The following is a 22640-nucleotide window of genomic DNA, read 5'->3' as shown; positions in this document are numbered from 1 at the left end:
GATCATAGATATTATAGCTTGCTAACTTTGCCAAAACTGCATACCACAACAGGGCAATGACTCGAGATTGTTGCAATCAAAAGACAAGGGGTCTCATCACGAGCTAGCTTGTTCAACAAAGTTATAAATCAAGTGAGTGGCACTGTCATAATTTGGCTACCAAACCAAGGCATTGTTCTTTAAGGATTAAAAGAAAATAAAAGCAACAAGTGTGAATATGGATTTCCCTTTGAAAATCATATATTTCTCCAAGTAGGATACAGGATCATTGCTGGGTACCAGGTAACCCTGTCGAGGCTATAAACGCCTGCTGGCACCAGAGGCTCTACCTACGAAAAATGAGCATATTTAAAACTAATTTACAGAGAAGCCTTTGTTTTTATCTCTATAAACCAAGTAGTGACTGATGTATATACAATGACTAGCTCTAGGAAGTAAATAACCAAAGTTAACATAGAAGAAACAAACTATCATTGACAGCTGAAAGCATGGTGTACTTTATCTTTCTATAATAAAGTTTGATTTTCTGGAAAAAATTTCTATTTTGGAAGTTTAGAAAATTCAAAAGAAAAGCAGAGATAACTGGTTCTTCCAAGTGAATCGCCAATTGTTTTGGCCAGCAACAACCCCCCTTCTTATTTAGTTTCATCACTAATACTAAATAAGTGGGGACCCTTGTTAAAAAAATTAAAAAAATAAATTACTGCTTGTATTCCCTTTTTGAATAAAACTTACTATCATAAACTCAGGGGAATACCTGAAAAATCTAAAAATACTTAAGTTTTATGATAAGCTAGAATAAAATCACTCTCTCAATATAGAGCATCACATCGCAAAAGGTAATGGATACCTTCCTACAAGCGAAATCCTAATATTGCGAAATCGCGATGCGAAATCATGCATCAAAGGACCCTCATCGCATCACATGCCTCAAATATCACTTAAGCTAAAATGCCTCAAACCACCGATATGCGATGACGCATCTCGCAAATCGCATTTCACAGAAAACACATTATAATAGATAATTGCCACACGCAACGAATCTGCGATATTGCGAAGCAAATCGCAAAATCACCTTATCGCAGATCTACAGGGCTCGTTGTTCGAAAAAGATTTTTCCATAAACCGATGCCCAGTTATGCGCGTTAATGTTAATTAATGAGTTAGTTGGAAATCATTAATGAAATATGGTTTTGATCTGATCGAAGGGACATTTTACGTAGGGTGATATATTTTATATGTTTTCAGCATTTAAAGCTTTCCCGTCACCTTTTTCTTATCATTACTCTTGCCTCATTTGTAAATTGCAGGAGCGAAGAGCAGAGAAGTATACATAGCAGTGTTCAGAACATTATGGGAAATAAGGGTAAAGCTCCGAGTTCTGAAGATAAAGAAATCACGCCATTGTACACAGACACAACCTGTAACAGAGATGCCGACATCACTACTTGGGAAGGCATGTACAGTCTACTCGAGGAAGAAAATCCCAGAATAATGGAGGTTACAGCTACTGTAGGCTCACATGGGTCTTCTGAGGCATTAATTACAGAACTAGCATGTTCGTTCTTGCACCAGATAGCGGCAAGGCCCAAAATTCTTCCATACACGGACATGGTCAAATGGGTACTGGATAGTGTTGATATCACAAACAGAAAATTTAAGACTCAGAGCCAAGAACTTACGAAGTCGTTCTTTCCACAAAATTTAAGGTTTATATCCTCTAACAAAAGGCGCACAAGAGGCGAAAAATAGCACCAGGGAAGCCTGGATCAAGAAACGGAGGTAGTTTTCGATGAGCGATTAGCGCCTAGTGCCTAGCGCTAATCACGCATCACCAGGCAAAACCCCTTGAGAAGGAAAGTCTCTAATCGCTAAGTCGCTTATAAGCCCGAAAAATTGTAGGAAAAAGTGCTAAAGGCGAAAGGCAAAACCTGAACCCTAAAACCAGTGGTATTTATCAGGAATATCCTCAAGTGGTATGTAAATATTTACCAAATGTACAACATCTACAGACAAGATGGAGACAGAAGGCTCAAGAAAAAGCAGAGTCCATCAAAAGGTTAACCAAGTTGAATTGGGATTCTTACTGGACGTACTTGGTAAAACCACACAGCCAGTGCATGAATCTCAAATGTATCATTAATTCTACCGAGAAGATGGCGCCAGCTCTTGCCGATTCCGTTTTTGTAGGACAGTTAAAGTCAGAGGTCGGTCAGCCAAATCTCCTCAAGCAAATGATGAACGCTTGCGACTACAAGGAACATATACATGGATAGTTAGTTGTCAGTTTTAGTTTTAGATTCAGTTTTAGTTTTAATTTTTCTTTATTTTTTCCTAAAATGAGGACGGTCATTTAAACCGCATCCTACATTTTTGTAATAAATTATTTTTAGATTTAGCTAGTAGTATTTAAACCCTTCTCATGCATTTAGAGAAGGGTCCTGAAATTTGTCAAAAACTTGTCCTCAGAACATGCACTTTTGCACCCTCCGAGGAGGTTTTGATGAATGAATGGAACAAGATTTATTGATATCTGTGTTTAATATCTACTACTGATGTTGCACTTTTGTACTCTTAGTAGATGTTGGATTAAGAAGAGATAAATCATTATTGCTGAAGCTCATGAGTAGAACTAGTTATAAATGGTACTTTTATCTCTTAACTATTTCTGCTTATGTGTTAAGGTGATATTCATGTTCAGTTATTTATATATGAATGCTTGAATGCTTGAGTTATCATTTGGCACTTCTGTACGGTGATAGCTATTTATTTATGCTTAATATATGAGTGACTTATTATGTGATATGTTTTTCACAATTGTTTTGTCTAACTTTTTATACGAAATGGTTTATCTTTATTGAATTCTTTTCTCATAGCAATTGAATGATCTTTATTACCAATTGCCATTAGAAATTATTTTAGATCGCATAACTGAAAGATTAAATCCCGGGTTAGTTTTAGAATTAGATATTTTTGTTCATTAGAATACAAGTGCATTAGATTTAGATTAAAAGCATTATACTTAGAAATTATTAGGAAAGAAATATCAATTATCAACACACACACACATAAATTGGGAAACTGGTCCCATATCCCCAGTCGGACCGACTATACCAAACAGAAAAGGATCTGCTAACCAAGATCCGGACCGGGTGGGTATCCCCCTTGTTGTAGACCCAATTTTCGGGGCTTCAAGAGCACCATAACCCAATCACCAGTATTATAGATCTTGCTCTTCATTATATATTCAATGCTTGAGTGCCTTTGCCTAATGATCTCCTCCTCCTTTTATAGTCTTAGGCCTTACTCGATACCATAGTCCAAAACCACTTAGAAGCAATACCTTGGACCAAATACCTGGGGTCAATACTTCGGTCAAAATACATTGGATCAATACCACGGGTCAAAATACCAGGGACCAAATACCACAGCCCAAAACCAAGTTTTCCAACGTGTACGCGCTTTTCCTTGCGTGAAAGTGTGTGTATACGCATACGCGCCTTCTGGTATGCAAACCCACGCGTATACGCAGCTTGGCCAAGGGAAACCAGCGTATACCTCTTTTTCCTTAATTCTGAGAGCCTGAACCTGTGATCTATCATCTGAGTGAGTTTCCATCAAGGAAAACATCTATGTCATAGTGCCAAACCTGTGTCATAATGCCAACAATCTCCCCCTTTGGATTTGATGGCAACCCCAAGTCATTATCACTCTCCTCCTTTGTCATCAAGGGGAAAGGGTTATGCTCCCCCTGAGTACATGTTGAATTCTCTGATATGCTGAAGTGTGCTGTTCATGCTCGCCCTGACTGTAAGCAAGGTTTGCAACAAGATGTTATACAAGAAGAATAAGACTCTATAACTTATAAATGACCTTCCTATCACCACCGACTCATACATACATCCATCTCCCAACCAAGTGGAGATATACCAATATTGACTCATCCACCCAACCAAGTGGGGATACATCAAAAAGGTTATACAAGATAAGAACATTACATCATCCATCCCAGGCAAAGTGGGGAAACAAAATAGGTCATTACATGACCTTGATAGTAAAATATTTACATGACATAGAGACAAAATATTTAAAACGAGATAGTTATCAACAACTATCATCAGCAGCATTTGTCAATCACCATCAACAACCATGATCTCCCTCTGCACCTGTTCCATCTGAACCAAAAATAGTTGTGAAATTGTACCAAAAACTTCTAAGATAATGCCAACAATGTATTATTAGAAGTATATGCTCCCCTTGAACCTGTGCCAGATGATCACTGTCAGACCCATATCAGACTCTTTTCATCCTGAGTCTGTCCCACTGATATTCTTCAAACCAACATATACGCGACTGTATCCACTACAATCGGCGTATGTACATGGATACGCTTCATGAAACTTGCGTACACCCACTTTTCTCTGAAACAGATAAGAATTAATGGCAAGAAGATGCATCAACTACTCCCAGCTTCTGTCTGAGGTATTCAAATGTCTCTCTGGGCAGTGGTTTGGTGAATATATCAACAACCTATTCTTTGGAGGGAACATACTCCAATTTGACCTTTTGTTCAAGCACTTGTTCCCGGAGAAAATGATATTTGATAGGTATGTGCTTGGTCTTGGAATGCATGACAGGATTCTTTGAAATACTAATTGCACTTGTATTATCACATAGAATGGAGATGGGTGGAGTACAAGTGATTTGAATGTCTTGCAATGTTTGCATCATCCAAAGAAGTTGTGTGCAGCAAGATGCAGCAGCCACATATTCTGCTTTAGCTGTAGATAATGCAATTGAACTTTGTTTCTTGCTGAACCAAGACACTAATCTGGAACCCATGAAGAATGCACCACCACTAGTGCTTTTTCTGTCATCCACGCTTCCTGCCCAATCTGCATCTGTATATGCATGAAGTGTAAGATTTGTATCTCTGGGATACCATAAACCAAAGTTTTGTGTCCCTTGAAGATATTTAAAAATCCTTTTGACTGCCTGAAGATGTGCTTCCTTTGGATTTTCTTGGAATCTTCCAACTATTCCCACTACATGCATGATGTCTAGTTGGGTACCTGTTAGATAGAGCAGACTACCAATCATAGATTTGTAGGTTGGTTGATGCACTGCTATTGATTCATCATTTGCGCTGAGGCTGCATCCTGTTACCATAGGAGTACATACTGGTTTAGCATCTTCCATTCCATATTTCTTCAAGATCTGCTTGAGGTACTTGGTTTGTGATAGAAAAATACCATCTTTATTTTGTTGAACTTGTAAACCAAGAAAATATGTGAGCTCACCAAGAAGGGACATTTCAAATTCTTTTTGCATTACCAAAGCAAAGTTTTGACTCATGGCTTCTTCATTACTCCCAAAAATGATATCATCAACATACACAACAAGTATTAGCAATTTATCATTATCAATTTTTATATATAGATTGCTATCAGCTGATCCTTTTGAAAAACCTTGTTGATGAAGGTATTTGTCAAGACGATAATACCAGGCCCTTGGAGCTTGTTTTAGACCATAGAGCGCCTTTCTGAGTCTGCATACAAGTTTTGGATCATTTCCAAGGATGAATCCGTCTGGTTGCTCAATATATACCTCCTCTTCTAGATCTCCATTAAGAAAGGTAGATTTCACATCCATTTGATATACTTTGAACTTCTGAAAGCTAGAAAGAGCAAGGAACATTCTTCTGGCTTCAAGTCTAGCAATAGGTGTAAAACTTTCTTCAAAGTCGATACCTTCTTGTTGAGCATATCCTTTACAAACAAGTCTAGCCTTGCTTCTAACAACTTCCCCATTTTCATTCAACTTGCTTTTGAATATCCATTTGGTTCCAATGATATTCTTATCATGAGGTCTAGGAACTAATTCCCAAGTATTATTCTTTTCAATTTGCTCAAGCTCTTCATTCATGGCCTTGACCCAACATTCATCTTTGCATGCTTCATGTACATTTTACGGTTCGATGGAGGAAAGCAATGCTAGATAGCTTGAAGCTTCTGTAATAGTTCATCTTGTCTGTACACTTGCCTCTTTTTGTCCCAAAATTTGAGTCTCTGGATGATTTTTCTGAACATATCTGGATGGAGTCTTTTGTTCCGGCGTTATCTGCTCTTCCAATGCTTCATTGGTTTCTTCTTCTTCAGCATTAGTCTGATTTGATGTGGAAGGATAATCCTCATCTTCTTCCCATTCTTCAGTTTTTACCTACTTCATCAACCACAACATCAATACTTTCAACAATTTTCCCTAGTCTTTTATTATAATACTTGTATCCTTTACTTCAGGAAGAGTAACCAAGGAGAATGCCTTCATCTGCTCTAGGTTCAAACTTGCCAAGTTTTTCATCAGTCCTTTTGATGTAACATTTGCTTCCAAAAACTTTGAAGTATTTTACAATAGGAGTCTTACCATACCAAAGTTCATGAGGAGTTTGAGTGTTGTTTACCCGAACATTTTTTTTGTTGAGAATAGTGACGACAGCAAATGCAGCTTCACCCCAGAAGGTTGTAGGAGTTCTAGACTCATCTAGCATAGCACGAGCCATTTGTTGAACAGTTCTGTTCATCCTTTCTACCACTCCATTTTGCTGAGGAGTCCTTGCAGTAGAGAATTCCCTTCTTATTCCATGTTCTTCACAGAAGTCAAAGAATTCATCTGAGGTAAATTCCCCTCCTCGATCAGACCTGAGGCATTTGATTTTGCGATCTGATTCATTTTCAACCAAAGCTTTGAATGCTTTGAACTTTTCAAATGCTTCATCTTTATGCTTTAGAAGTCCTATCCAACACATTCTGGAAAAGTCGTCAATGAACAATATAAAGTATTCTTCTCCACGAGGTGACTTTTTCCTTGATGGACCACATAAATCAGTATGGACAAGTTCAAGCGGCTTACTAGCTGATCCTTCCTTCTCAGGGAAATGTGTTCTGGTTTTCTTACCAAATTGACATGATTTTCATATTGTATTTTTTGGAATTCTAATGTCAGGAAGATCGCGAACAACCTGGTATTTGCATGCTTTCCTTATTTGAGGGAAGCTTAGATGCCCCAATCTTCTGTGCCATAGCCAGTGTTCATCATTTTTTCTTAGATAGCATTGTTGCTGTCCTCCCTTGAGTATGTATAAATTATTTGGAGTTCTTATGCCTTTGATCATTGTTTCTCCTGTATCAAGCTCACGAACAACACATCCATTTGATCGAAATACTACCTCATTTCCTTGATCACACATTTGACTAACACTCAATAGATTATGCTTTAAGCCATCAACATACATAACATTCCCAACTTTGATCTTTTATTTTAAGAGAACAGAGCCTTTACCTTTTATGACTGCAGGGGTGTCATTTCCAAATGAGACCTTCCTTTCCTTTTCTAAGGCACTATATGACTGAAGTTTTTCTTTATCACCTGTCATGTGTTTCGAGCATCCATTGTCGATGTACCATTGATTTTCTTGTCCTTCTACATATAAGGCTATACCACATCTTTCGGTTTGTGGTTCTTTCTTTTTCCATGTTTTGGGACCCAATGAAGCTTGCTCCTTCTGAGATGTTTGCCAAAATTTACTCCTGCATTCAGAGTCTTCATGACCGAAGTTGTTATAGATAGAGCATTCTATTTCATTTTCAAGAGCAGAAAAGTTATTGTAGGTCCTTTTCATGATCCCAATCACATTCCTTTGATTTCGTGCTTCTCTAGTCATGATGGTCTTGTAAGAAACACATTGAGCAGCTTTTTGTCCAAAGTTATGACATGAAAAACATTGGCCATTAAAGAAATTCCTGCGATTATCGAATCTACTGACCTGATGATTGTAGTTTCCATTGACATTCATTCTTGAAGCAAATTGAGAATGATTTACCTGTGGTTGGTTATAGCTTCTGTTCATCCTTGAAGTAGATTGAACTTGATTTACCTGGTGATCTGCTTTAAGCCTCTACTGACGATTATCAACCTGTTCACTTCTCTTTGCTGCATCTAGATAGCTTTTGGAGGTTGATGGCTTCTGTGCTTGAGATGGTTCTTCAATATATCTAAGAACTGTCTTTATCAGAGGAGAACGCTACACTTTGATAATTTCATCTAAAGTTTCTGATCCTTTAGCAAACCTAAGATTGAGAGCTTTTGTTTTCTCAATTTCTTTTCTTAGACCCACAATTTCACATTCTAAATTTTCATTGTGTTTTTCCCTTTCAGCAAGTTGGAATGTCAAAGTATCTATAATCATACTCTTTTCTTCTAAACAGATTTTAAGTTTAGAAATTTCTTCATAGAGACCATCTTCATCTAAAGCATCCAAGAAATCATCATCTTCAAAAGCCATCAGAAGTCTATAATCATTACTATTTTCATCTTCATCACTATTTGATAAACCATCACTATCTTCATGCGTATAGTAGCTCTTTTTATTTACACTTTGTTTTCTATTCCATTTTTCTGATTCCTTACCTCTATCAAGCTTATCTTTGTGAGGACATTTGGTAGCATAATGACCTACTCTTCCACAAGAAAAACATTTGAAAGGTAGTTTACCTCTGAATCTTCCAGAACCCCGTTGAAGGTTCTTGACAAAGTTTGATTCTTCCTCTCCTTCTGACGTATGTCCTGACTCATTGAGTTCTCCTTTTCCTGAAGCTTTGAATGCAGCTTCTCTCATGTCTGATGGACCCCCTTTTCTCATTTCGAAAGCAGTTAGGATTCCGTGCAGCTGTGACATAGTAATACTCTGAAGATCCTACTTTTCTTCTATGGCAGAAACTTTTGATTCAAACTTAGAAGACAAGGATCTTAGAACCTTTTCAACTAAAGTAACTTCTTTTATCTCTTCACCCAAGTTTTTCATGCGATTAACAATCTCATATATATGTAAGAAATAATTAGCTACACTTTCATCATTGTTCATTTTGACAGTTTCATATTGAATTCTAAGAGATTGTAGTTTTGCACGTTTTACCTGATCGTCTCCTTCATAGCTTAGAATGATCTTGTCCCATATTTCTTTGGCGGTTTTGAGCTGCATAACCTTGACGAATTCTGATTGTGATAGACTCCCCAATAGAGTATTGACAGCCTTTGCATTTGTTTCATACTGCTTTTTACCTGTTGTATCTGTAGGAGTTGTTGATGGAAATGTGTATCCTCCTTCCACGATATCCCAAAATTCTGTTCCAAGAGATTGAAGATAGGTTGTGGTTCTTACCTTCCAATAGACGAAGTTGCTCCCATCAAAGATTGGTGGCCTGATGGATGCCTCTTTTTTGTAGTTGCTCATGATGATAGATCTTCCTTCAAGCGATCAAGCTTCTTCTGAAGGACTTGCTCTGATTCCAATTGTTGGAAATAATACTGATAGGGGGGGTGAATCAGTATTAGAAAACTAACAATATTTCATTTCATAAACAGATTTATATACGCTACTTCAGTTAATGCAACTTGCGTATGTACATAACTGTGTTTAGAGCAACTAGCGTACACCTTGTAAACTTATTATTTAGTCATTTGATCTTTAATCTGTGTATCAGAACCATAAGTAGTAATAGGTACAGTAAAAATAGAGCAGACAATCACACACAAGAACACAAGATATAAGGTGGAAACCCAATGTGGGTGAAAACCACCTACTGCAATTCGTCTCTATCTTCTTTTAATAAGAAACTTCTTTTTACAATATTTCTGTACTGGTGCAGTCTTATACCAGTACGCAGGCTTCTACCTGCAGAAGGCTACAACCTTCTCTCGTTCTCCAGCTTCTCCTGGAAGGGAGCTACAACCCCCTTAGCTCTTGTACTAGCTGATGTACTAGTACGTAGGTGCTGACCTACAGAAGGCTACAACCTTCTCTTTTCTTCCAGGGACCATGTTTCATAAATTTTCAGACTGGATCCATCAATAGCATCAATCAAACATCAAAATATATCTGCATCAATCAATCTCCCTTTCACTAACCAAAACTGAATCAAACAATCACTTCTCTGAATGTTGTAACCAGAATACAGTAACAGTACCAGAACCCAACCAGAACCCAGAACACTGCAATAGTAAACAGAAGTAGCTAAAACATATTTTATGAGACATACACTACTTCAATATGTAGAACTTGCGTTCATACACTGATATATGAAGGCAAACCTGCGTATACGCTGTTTTGAATTGCCGAACCAGTGTGTATACGTGCCTTTGCTATACTGAACCTGCGTACAGATCTGTAAAAGATGATTTACCCTTTTCAACTATTCAGACATCAGTTATACCCAGATCATCAGATTTACAGATCAAGACACGTGCCAAATATAAAAGATCAAAATCACACAAAGATACTTCTCTTCAAGCCTTAAGATCTTGACCCATCAATAGAACTTATCCTTCTTCTAGCGCTCAGGTTCGTCCTTGATTCAGATCCAACTATGCACCATAACCCAATCACTAGTATTCTAGATCTTGCTCTTCATTAGATATTCAATGCTTGAGTATCTTTGCCTAATGATCTCCTCCTTTTATAGTCTTAGGCCTTACTCGATACCATGGTCCGAAACCACTTAGAAGCAATACCTTGGACCAAATACCTGGGGTCAATACTTCGGTCAAGATACATTGGATCAATACCACGGGTCAAAATACCAGGGACCAAATACCACGGACCAAAACCAAGTTTTCAAACATGTACGTGCTTTTCCTTGTGTGAAAGTGCGTGTATACGCATATGCGCCTTCTGGTATGCGAACCCACGTGTATATGCGGCTTGGCCAAGGGAAACCTGCGTATACCTCTTTTTCCTTCATTCTGAGAGCCTGATCCTGTGATCTATCATCTGAGTGAGTTGCCATCAAGGACAAACTCCCCAACCAGGGCCATGTAGCCAGTGTATCTCTTGGGAGATCTCCTCTATTTGTTCTAAGAGGATGGCTGCCCCACATTCTCTCTTGGATCTAGCATCAATCTGTTAGCTTCCCACGAGCATTTCTACCCGTCTCTAGAAGACTCTCCAGGAATGGTGGTCTCCACAACTGAATCCTCTGCATGTGGCTGATCCACATCATCAGGAGGCTCCTCCTCCTTTGGAGCTAAAAGTTTCTCATCTCCAAGCAACTTTATCTCCCTCTCAAGTGACACTCGCATGGCTCTCTGCTCATCGAACTTCAGATCCCTACGCACTATGGTCCTCTGACTGGCAGGCAGAAACACACGATAGTTGTGGGGTGTATCTATGTACCCCACAAGTATCCCCAACTCAGCTGTTGGGTCTAGCTTCTTCCGAGCATCTTTGGTCACATGACAGTAAACTGATGATCCAAAGATGTGGAAGTGACTCACATCTGGTCACTTCCTCGAAAAAGCCTCCATAGGTGTCTTCATCCCCAAGATATGATGAGGACTTCTGTTCTGAAGGTACACTGCTATATTGCATGCCTCAGCCCACAGATGAAGTGGTAGGCCTTGGTCATGCAACATCGCTCAAGCTGCTCCCATAATAGATCTGTTCTTCCTTTCGGCCACCCCATTCTATTGTGGGTTATGGGGTGCTGTCAGTTCCCTTTTAATTCCTTCTACAGCACAGAAGTCTTTAAATTGTTGGGAAACATACTCTCCACCACTGTTGCTACGCAAGGCTTTTACTTTCTTTCCAGATTCTTTCTCTACCGAGGCTTTAAACTCACAAAAACTCAAGAAGGTCTGATCCTTATTTTGCATAAAGTAGATCCAACATCTACAAGAAAAATCATCAATAAAAATAACATAGTACCTTTGTTTAGCAGTGGAGGATGTAGAGAATGATCCACATACATCTGAGTGAACTCGCTCTAGGATTGCTCCAACTCTACTATCCCGATCCTAAAAGGAAGATTTCACATACTTACCTAGGGTGCATCCTTTGCATGTGTCTATTTGCTCTAGTTTTCCCTTGGGTAAGCTAGTAGAAATTTGTTGCATGATCTTCAAGGCCCCGTGATGCAAGTGGCCCAGTCTTCTATGCCATAGCTCGCCAACATCTTGGCTTTGCACCACCTCTGCTTTGGAACTCAATGTAGCACAGTCATCTACCTCCAGCTTGTAGAGATTCTTTACTCGAATCCCTATTCGCTTGGTCTGTCCAGTGCCGATATGCCTCAGAAAAACTTTTCCTTTACTAAAGACTACATCATAGCCTTTATCTTCTAGCATAGCAACAAACACAAGATTCTTTTTCAAACCTGGTACATACTTAACAACAGATAGGGTGAGAGTAGCACCATGCTCCCTCTGAAACACAACTGAACCTTCACTTGAGACATAGTATTTTCCATCATCGCCCATCTCCATCCGCATCTAGAGATCCTTCTCCTCTAATGTACTAAAAATATTCTTGTCACCCGACATGTGGAAAGAAGCTCCACTGTCCAGGTACCAAAAACATCCCACCATGGATGAAACCATGCATGCGATAAGCGAGAAATCCAGCTCAAATTGTGAAGCTAGTGCATCACCATCAAATCCCTTCGAGGAACCCTTCTTGGATTTCTTTTGTGGACAATTCATAGCATAATGGCCCACTTCATGACAGTGAAAGCATCGCACTTTCGACTTGTCAACCTTCTTCCCACCATGAGAAGATTTGGATTGGGACGCCTTCCCTTTCCATTTCTTAGCTTTACTCACTAAAGCTAGATTTTTTTCATCATCTTGTTTTGATGAAGATCCGTCCCTGGTGCTCTGCCTTATCTCCTCCTGCATTAGGTCCGACCAAAGTCGTTCCCAATCTGGCAATTTCTCTCTTCCATTAACCGAGTCCTGGTAGCTATGCCAGATCTTAGGAAGACTGAGGAGTGCTAGACTCACCATGTCGTCATCAACTGTCACAACCCCTATGCTTGCAAGCTCATCCATGCAGGTGGTGAGCTTGTTCAAGAACGTAGAGATTATGTCGCCCTTTTCGCACTTGATCTTTTGAAGTTTGTCCTTCAGCGCCAGCTTCCTTTGATCGCTACTATTTTGATAAATATCTTTCAATGTTTTCCACATCGAAAATGGAGTCTCCTTCCCATGGAGGCTCGAGACTATGTGATCTCGAACTCCCTCTAGGAGGATTCTCCTTGCTCTAGCCACACACTCTTTCCATTCCGCCAGTTGAGTAGCATCAATCGACTTATGGAATTCTTGATCAATGAATTCCTTTAGACCGTTATCTTCTAATACTACCTCCATGCGATCCTTCCAGGCTATATAATTCGAACTGCCATCAAGGGCATATTCGAGTCTCAAACCACTAAACGCCATCGGTGAAATAGATGTGATAAGAACTCAATTCAATATTCAGAAACAACAAACTTCAACTTCTCCCTTCTTGTATACTGTTCTTCCTTGATCACCTATGCTCTGATACCATGTAGAATTTTCACTATAGATCACCTGATATATGCAATGTCCTAAAGCATAATACTAGATCTACTTCTACCATAAACTTTGTGGAAGCTTAAACATATATGAGCATCATCAAGCATGAACAGATATAACTGAGAATGAGAAGTAATCAACCATAACATACAAGATATATCATTGGGGAAAGCACCAGCCTAAAACCCCAACTCTGTATTATCATACAAATGTAAATCTTGTTCAAGTTACAAAAAGAATCAGCTCTCAAACTATCTTGCTCTCTCTGTACTCAAACAATACAACTCACAGACTCAATAGACATAGAATATATCTTCCTCAAGCCCTCCAAGCCTCCTATTTCCTTGCGCAGTTTTGATTGGGGTCCATTGATATCACATGTGTGAATTGACCTCATCACACTCACTGTAACCTCAGGTCCAACTGTGCAATCCATAAAGAATAACATTCCTTCTGCATGCAAGGAATATTCACCAAGGAATATCCTAGAAACTGATAATACACTGTCTCTCCATCTGATCTCAACCGGGTCTCTGACTGAACTGACATGCATGAGTTATCCATGAGTGAATACTCAGTTACCTGAAATACAGTAGTTACATGCATGCAAGCATTAACTAGCTGAACTCTCATTAATTTAACAAACTGTTAAATTAATCTAACTAGACTTGACTAAGTTAAACTAAGTCAACTTATTACAACTCATCCTTATCTCTTTAACTGAAGGTTAAATTCCTCAATTAATGGAGAAACTGTTGCATGTCCTCACATAGACTTCAAGTTTGATTTTCCTTAACTAATTAACTTAAGATGAATTAATTAATTAATTTTAAAACTGTTGTTGATATCAAATTCGAATTTTACTTCCTATGTTTAGTCCAGGGACTAACTAAAATAAGAAGGGTCTCGAAATGCCATTTTTAGAAAAGCTATTTTTAGCACTTTCACTTTTCACCCATTGTTGCTAAGATCACCAATGGCTGAAATTCTATTTATAGCAGTGCTATTTTTAGCATTTCTTGTTGCACTTTTCAACAGTTTATACAAGTCATCTAGCTGCATAGTGGCCGCAATCGAACGTTGAGGCATATGTCGTATAAATCTTTTAGAGTCTACTTTATTTTATATTCAAGTATTCATCGTCTTTCATGTCTTATACTCTGCATTGTATCTTCTTTCATTTTAGGAGAGGAACTCAATATTGATGGTAAGAAGCAACAATTGAACAAAGAGGAGAACAATAACACTGGAGTGACAAATGTCAAATGAGAGAGATAAGAGAATCTATCTAGTGATACCCTTACAGCCAATATCTTGCATAAGACACACTCATAGAGACTGATGGTTAAGCCTTTAGAGTTGGTGAAGTCAGTTGCAATGCTTTGGAAACACAGTGATAATGTTTTGAAATGATGAAACAATATTTCATGTGTAAATTGTTGTCCAACCGATATTAAGTTGGAAACTCATATTGTAGTACTTGATATTTTATATAATAAAATTTATATGGTTGAAATTATTTTTATTTGCACTTGATATTATTTAGTCTTGTAATTAACATATGTAACTTTGTGTTATCATATTATATAAACATGCACATTGTATGACATTTTTCTAAAATTTAGTCACAAATTCATACTAATTAATCTATGTTGATTAATAATGAACATATACAATCAATCTAAAACTACTAAATTAGTATTTTATATTAATTAATGATGAACATGAATAAAATGAATATATGACTAAATTAGTCATTTATAATGATTATGAATGAAATTAAATGAAATGAATAAAAACTACTACATTAGTCGTTTATATAATGAATATGAAAATACCAAAAAAAGTTAAATGACTACTGCAAATGATAAATTTTTGATTAAAATGATGACTAAATTTTGCATATATACGATTATTATTAGCTAATTTATAGTGTATTATAACATGACTAAAATTTATTCATATTTCTTTGGTGATTAATTGGTTTCAAATGATGACTAAATTTTTTATATATGTGACTATTAGTAGCTAATTTATAGTATCTTATAACACGACCAACATTTTTGTCATATTGTTTTAATCATTAATTGGATTTCTCGAGGATTCATACAGTAATGTATTTTGTTGTATATTTGGTCATTAATTGCGACAATTAATGATTAAACCAATGAAAAATTAATGACTAAATATACTACTAGATGGTAAAATTGAGGAAATCAATTAATGACTAAGTTAAAAATGACTAAAAGTTGGTCAAGTTATAAGATATTGTAAATTAGGTACTATTGGTCACCGACTAAAAAATGGTCATTTATATACAAAATTTAGTTGTTTTTTTAGTAATTAATCAGTCATTTTGTACTAGTGTCAATTGATCACACAAACTTAATCATTATAATGAACTTGGTGAGTGGTATTTAAACTTTTTTCGATTAACGACTCGCCCGAAATAACTCAACATGCAAATACAGAGTAAATTTGACTTTACTAATATGAATTAAGTTGACTTGACTCAACTTGACTCAGTTAATTGACTCTCTAAATTTAGACAACTCTTCATGCGGGAGTAATTAGTTATCTTTAACACTCCCCCTTAATTACGATCATTAAACTAATACATGACTCATGAAAATTCAAACATGCATGCTGGTCTAAGTCTCAGCTAGACTTACAACACCCAATTTTCCTCTATGAAACTGAAATGCATCTTTTGTTAATTGATTAGTAAATATATCAGCCAATTCATCACTTGATTTACAAGGCTTCAAGTAGACTTCTCCATTTCTCACAAGTTCTCTAATGAAATGATATCTTGTATCAATATGCTTTCTCTTTTGATGAAACACATTATTCTTGGATAGTGCAATGGTTGAGGTGTTGTCACAATATATTGTTGTTGATCCTTGTTGTTTGTGCTTTATTTCATCCAATACTCTTCTTAACTATACTTCTTAGCATGTCGTTGATTTTGTTGCTACATATTCTTCTTCTACTGACGAAAGTGTCATAATAGGTTGTTTCTCAGATGCCCATGAAATTATCACACATGAACCAAGATGGAACACATAACTAGAAGTGCTCTTCCTATCATCCAAAATTCTTGAAAAATCACTATTTTATATCTAATAAAATCATTCTTCTTTGTGCTTGCATACATTATGTCACAATTTGTAGCTTGTGCTATGAATCTCAAAAATATTTTTTTAGCTCTCCAATATGAGTCTTTTGGAGTCTCCATAAACCTGGACATAAAACTAACTCCTTGCATAATAAATGGTCTTCTAGATGTGAGATACATGAGGTTTCCGACCTATCTTTTGAGTAGAGTTGGATTGGTATCTGATCCTTAATAATCCTTACTTGACTTTGTACTAGTTTCAACTAGTGTAGGGGCAAGTTTACAATATTCCATCTTGAATCTTTCTAGCAAATCTTTAGCATATTTATTTTGACAAATAAAAATTTATTTTTCAGATTTCTCAATTTCTATGCCAAGAAAGTATTTCATAAGACCAAGATCTGTTGTCTTAAATTATTTCTTCATGGCTACTTTAAATTCATCTAACCCAAGATCACCAATATAAATAATTTCATCCACATACAAGAAAATAATTAAAATATGTCCATGCTCATTTACCTTTGTGTACAAGGTAGGCTCAATGTTGCTTCTACAAAATTCATTCTTGATCATGTTACTGCAAATTCGGCTATCTCAAGCTCTAGGCACTTGCTTGATTCCATAGAGAGATTTCTTCAACCTGTAAAATTTATATCCTTGTCCTTCAACTTCATAACCTAGAGATTGTTGCACATAGATTTCTTCTTCTAGAATTCCATTCAAGAAGGATGATTTCACATCCATTTGATATACTTTCCATTTTATTTGAGTTGTTGTTTCTAACACTGCTCTTACAGTATCCAATCTGGCTACTGGTGAAAAGGTTTCTCCAAAATCTATTCTCGGTTGCTACGGGAATCCTTTTGCTACAAGTCTTGATTTAAATATGTCAATTTCACCTTTCTCATTCAAATTTGTCTTGTATACCCATTTTACACCAATGAGGTTTTTATCCTTTGGAAAATCAACCAAATCCCATGTATCATTATTTTTCAATAGCCATAATTTCTTCATCTATGTCTTGTACCCAATTTTCATCTTTGATAGCTTCTTCAAACGAAAAATCTTGGAAAAAAAGCAATGCAACTTTTAACTAACATCCAAATCATCATAAATATCTTTTATAATTCTCATATTTCTCTTACCATTGCTTGATTCATCACCTGATTGATTGTTGGGAGAATTCTGATCTATTGATCTGCTTGAAGGTCTTTGTTGTTCAAAATATCTTGGAGTCCTTGCTGGCGTGACTCTGTTTGATGTATTATCTTATGATTCTTGTTGCTCTTTCTCCGCTACACCTTCTTCTTCTATTAGTGGCACTCTTACATCAATTGTCTTGTCTATACTCCCATTCCATGACTCTTCTTAGTGACAGGGTTATACAATTTGTAAGCTTTTTACTACTCACTATAACCAGTAAATATGCATTTTTCACTTTTATTATTCAACTTTCCTCTTATCTCTTTAGGCACATGTGCATAAGCTACACATCCAAAAACTCTAAGATGAGATACACTACAAGACATACTTGATGATGTTTCTTCTGGTACTCTGTTCATCACACTCTTTGTAGGAGATTTGTTTATCACATAAACAACACATGCAACTGCTTCTGCACAATACTCTTTAAATAAGTTTCTTACTTTCAACATGCTCCTTGTCATGTTCTTCCTCTCTACTACACCATTTTGATGCAGTGTGTATTTGGTTGAAAATTGCCTCCTGATTCCATATTGTTTACAGTAAGCATGGAATGCCTTCGAGTCATATTTTCCACCATGATTTGATCTCAATACCTTGATCCGCCATTTACTGTGGTTCTCTGCTAAGGATTTGAATTCTTTGAAATTTGCAAAAGTTTTGTACTTTTGCTTCAAGAAGTAAACCCATGTCTTTATGCTAAAATCATCAATGAAAGTGAGAAAGTAACAACTTCCACCAATCAATTATGTCCTCATAGATCCACACAAGTCTGTATGTGATCCAGATCTTGGGGAGGGCCGAGTAATTTCCACACCAAGAAAAGAACAAAAATAAACCAAACTAGAAAAGTAAATCATGAACCAACTTTTATTAGATCAGAAAATGATAGTTGCAACTACATTGTGTTGGACAATTTGTCCTCTTACAAAAAGAGGCTCGTTATTTATAACATTTTTTAGTTACATTACCATGGGTAAATACCATGGTTGGGAAAATACCATGGGCGGATTTCCATTTGGATAATTAGCATGGGAAAATACCATTGGTGGGAAAATACAATGGGCGGATTTCCATTCGGATCATTCCTCCCTCCTTAGGAAGCAATGGTACCCATTGCCTAATGTTCCCTTCAGAGACGATTTTGTCGAAGACGAGTGGTGGATGACCAAGTGTTGTCGAATACAAGGGTTTGGTGTGGTTGATCCATAACTGAGGGTTTGTGGATGGCCCATAACCATGATGCACGAAGATCCAATGATATAGATACCCTGTAATGCTTGTGAGCTAGCTATGATGTTGACAGTGTGTGGCCAAACAAATGGATTTCACTAGCAAGGGTTTTCAGATTCAAGTTATGATTCCATGTGAATGAAGGCTTGATGTATATTTCAGTTTAAAACTTTTGTAGCGGTATTCAACAAACTTCAGGCACATTCTATGACCTACATAGAGCAGTTTCTTGGGCAAAATGAGAATTTTTTTTCTTTTTTCATTTTTTTGCAGGAATTGTTTTGGGTGGCGAGTTTACAAATTAGATCTGAAAATTTTGGCAAAAAATTTACAAAAATAAATAATAGATCTAGATTCCTTGCGAAAAAATACCCAAATTCAAAAAACAATAAGCCGAAACGGAGTCTGAATGAGGGAGATATCACTGATTTAAAATTAGCTATGTTTCAAAAAAAAATTCTGACGACAATTCATGGATGTCAGCTCTCCCATTATTTTTTGCAGTTTTTGTACAAAATTTCAGAAAAAAAGATTGTAGGTTTGAGCTCCTCTCAAAAAATCACCTAATTTCAAAAAACAATTGGTCGAATCAGAGTTTGGATGAGGGAGTTATCGCTGATTAAAAATCAACTATTTTTTTAGAACTTTTATGATGGTGGAATAGTTGTAGCGTGAATCTGAGTTTCCTGAGTGTCTAGATAGGGATTTCAAAACATGGGAAGATGCAGAATGGTCATTTTGTTTCCAAAAACAGGTTATAATAAAGATTCTGAGTTATATTGACCGAGTTATGTCCATTTTAAATTTGGAGCAACATTCACAGCGGGTTCCCTTTGGAGATGTGCCCTCCCACCCCGATTTATTAGAAACGTGCTTCACATTCATTAGTTTCATCATAACAGCATCTGGTTTGGGTTCTTTGGAGACATACCCTCCCACCCCAGGCTATGTAGGCACTTTCTACTTTATCAATAGTCAACATCATTCGGATCATGAATACCATGGGTAGATGCCAGTTATAATAAAGATTCTGAGTTATATTGACTGAGTTATGTCCATTTTAAATCTAGAGCAACATTCAGAGTGGGTTCCCTTCAGAGACGTGCCCTCCCACCCCACTTTAGTATAAACCTGCTTCACATTCATCAGTTTCAGCATAGCAGCATCCGGCTTGGGTTCCTTGGAGATGTGTCCTCCCACCCCAGGCTATGTAGGTACCTGCTACTTTATCACTAGTCAACATCATTCGGATCATAAATACCATGGGTGGATGAATACCATGGGTATATGTCATTTTCCATTCAGATCATTCCTCCCTCATTAAGAAGCAATGGTCCCCATTGCGTGAATTTACCACTTGAGAAGCCTGCATTGAATATGAAGAGCCACTAAAGAGAAAAGTTTTGTGTGGTTAACCCATAACCGTGATGAACAAATATCTGAGGATAGAGATACCCTGTAATGATTGTGACCAACTATGATACTGACAGTGTGCGACATAGAATATGGACTTCGATGAAGTGTGGGTTTGTGGATGACCCATAACCATGAAAAACAAAGATCTGAGGATAGAGATACCCTGTAATGCTTATGACCAACTCTGATACTGACAATGTGTAGCTTAGTAAATGGACTTCGATGAAGTGTGGATTTTTGGATCACCAATAACCATGAGAAACAAAGATCTGAGGATAGAGATACTCTGTAATGCTTGTAATGCCTGTGATCCGGATCTTAGGGGGAGGCCCCCAAGATATAAAAAATTGAAATGCTAAAAAGAAAGTAGAGAACACACAGTAAATAAAACCATAAAGAAACCTTTTTTTAATTAAAACAGATAATAACTGTAAAGGCTACATTGTGGTGGACTATTTGTCCTTTTACCAAATTTGACTTGTTATAACCTTTTTTGGTTACAATAGCACAGGTAAATTCCATGGGTGGGTAAATACCATGGGTGAATGAATACCATGGGGTCATGTCACATACAAGACCATGAGAAAATACCATGGGTGGATGCCACTTACAATATCATGGGTAAATTCCATGGGTGGATGAATACCATGGGTAGATGTCCTTAAGAGGAAATGATCCCCATTGCGTGAATTTCCCTCCTTAGAAGCCTACGCTGAATATAAATAGCAATTAAAGTGAAGGGTTTTGTGTGGTTAACCCATAACCGTAATGAACGAAGATCCCTTGATACAGATACCTTGTAATGCTTATGACCAAATGTGATACTAACAGTGTGCGGCATAGCAAATGGACTTTGATGAGTGTGAATTTGTGGATGACCCATAACCATAAAAAATGAAGATCAGAGGATAGAGATACCATGTAATGCTTGTGACCATTATAGAAAATTTGAATGGAAATCAACCCATGGTAATGGTCTGAATGGAAATCCGCCCATGGTATTTACCCATGGTAATGTAACTAAAAGATGTTATAAATAATGAACCTCTTTTTGTAAGAGGACATATGGTCCAGCATAATGTAGTTGTAGCTATCATTTTTTGATCTAATAAAAGTTGGTTCATGATTTACTTTTCTGGTTTGGTTTATTTTTGTTGATTTCCACCATCCAATGAGATGTTGTAAAGACTTCCTCTAAGTAATCAAGTTTCACATTTTTTAGTCCCATGACTGTGAGTTGATAGGCCACATTAGGGGAATTTTGAGGTCTAAAATGGGCCTCCTAAGGAAATTATAAAATAATAGTGGAAATAGTAAAATAAGATTAGATTACAACATCAAATTTTAGAAGGAAAAAAGAAAAAACTAATTTTTCAACTCGTACTTTCAACTTATCTCCTTATGGATTTACTAAATTTCGAGTAGTAACACTCATTGGATGCATAATTTGATTCCTCATCCAAGGAGTACCCATTTTCTATACTTTTGATGGACTCTGCTACATGAAAAATGAGAAATACATGAAAAACGTGATTGCAATCACGTTTTTTCATGTATTTCTCATTTTTTGCGTAGAAGGGTCTGTTGAAAGTATGAAACATGGGTGCTCCTTCGATGAGGAACTAAATTTTGCATCCAACGAGTACTCCCACTCGAAATTTTAGTGAAACATTAGGGAGATAAGTTTAAAATACGAGTTGAAGAGGTAGTTTTATTATTTCTTAATATTTTTACTTTTTTACTCCGAAAATGGTGAATCATCCCCTATGGTTGACATCATCATCTTGAATCCTATTGGTTCTTATAAAGTTTATTTTTCTTGTACATTTTTCTTAGGAGGCCCATTTTAGACCTCAAAATTCCCCTAAGGCACCATGACATTGCCTTGGCATTAGGAGGGGTACTTTGTCGCAACCAAAAATATGCTTCAAGATAGTAAGCAAAGATAACCTTATCACCATAAACACCCCTAGTTGCCAGAAAATCATAATACAAAGTTCTGACATACACTATTGTTCTAGAAATAATGAGCCATGAACCACTATTTTCTCCATATCGTGCAAAAGATTCTCCATCCTCCTCAACCAATTTTCCAATAATGCATAAGAAAAATAAGTTTCCAGAAAGGTGGCTGCATTTAACATGACAACAAATAGTTGTAATGAGATGGTACCATTTAAGATAGTTATGATAAGGATAGAGGCATCTAATTCGAAAACTTTGTAATCAATGATCCACCATATAAATTGCAATGTTGACAAGTAGAAGCCAAAATAATGCTTTG

The sequence above is a fragment of the Pinus tabuliformis genome, chromosome 2_1, assembly GCF_031772625.1.
Source record: "Pinus tabuliformis cultivar Carrire ecotype Pingquan chromosome 2_1, CPIR1, whole genome shotgun sequence".
Lineage (NCBI taxonomy): Eukaryota > Viridiplantae > Streptophyta > Pinopsida > Pinales > Pinaceae > Pinus > Pinus tabuliformis.
Note: the sequence above shows the minus strand (reverse complement) of the source record.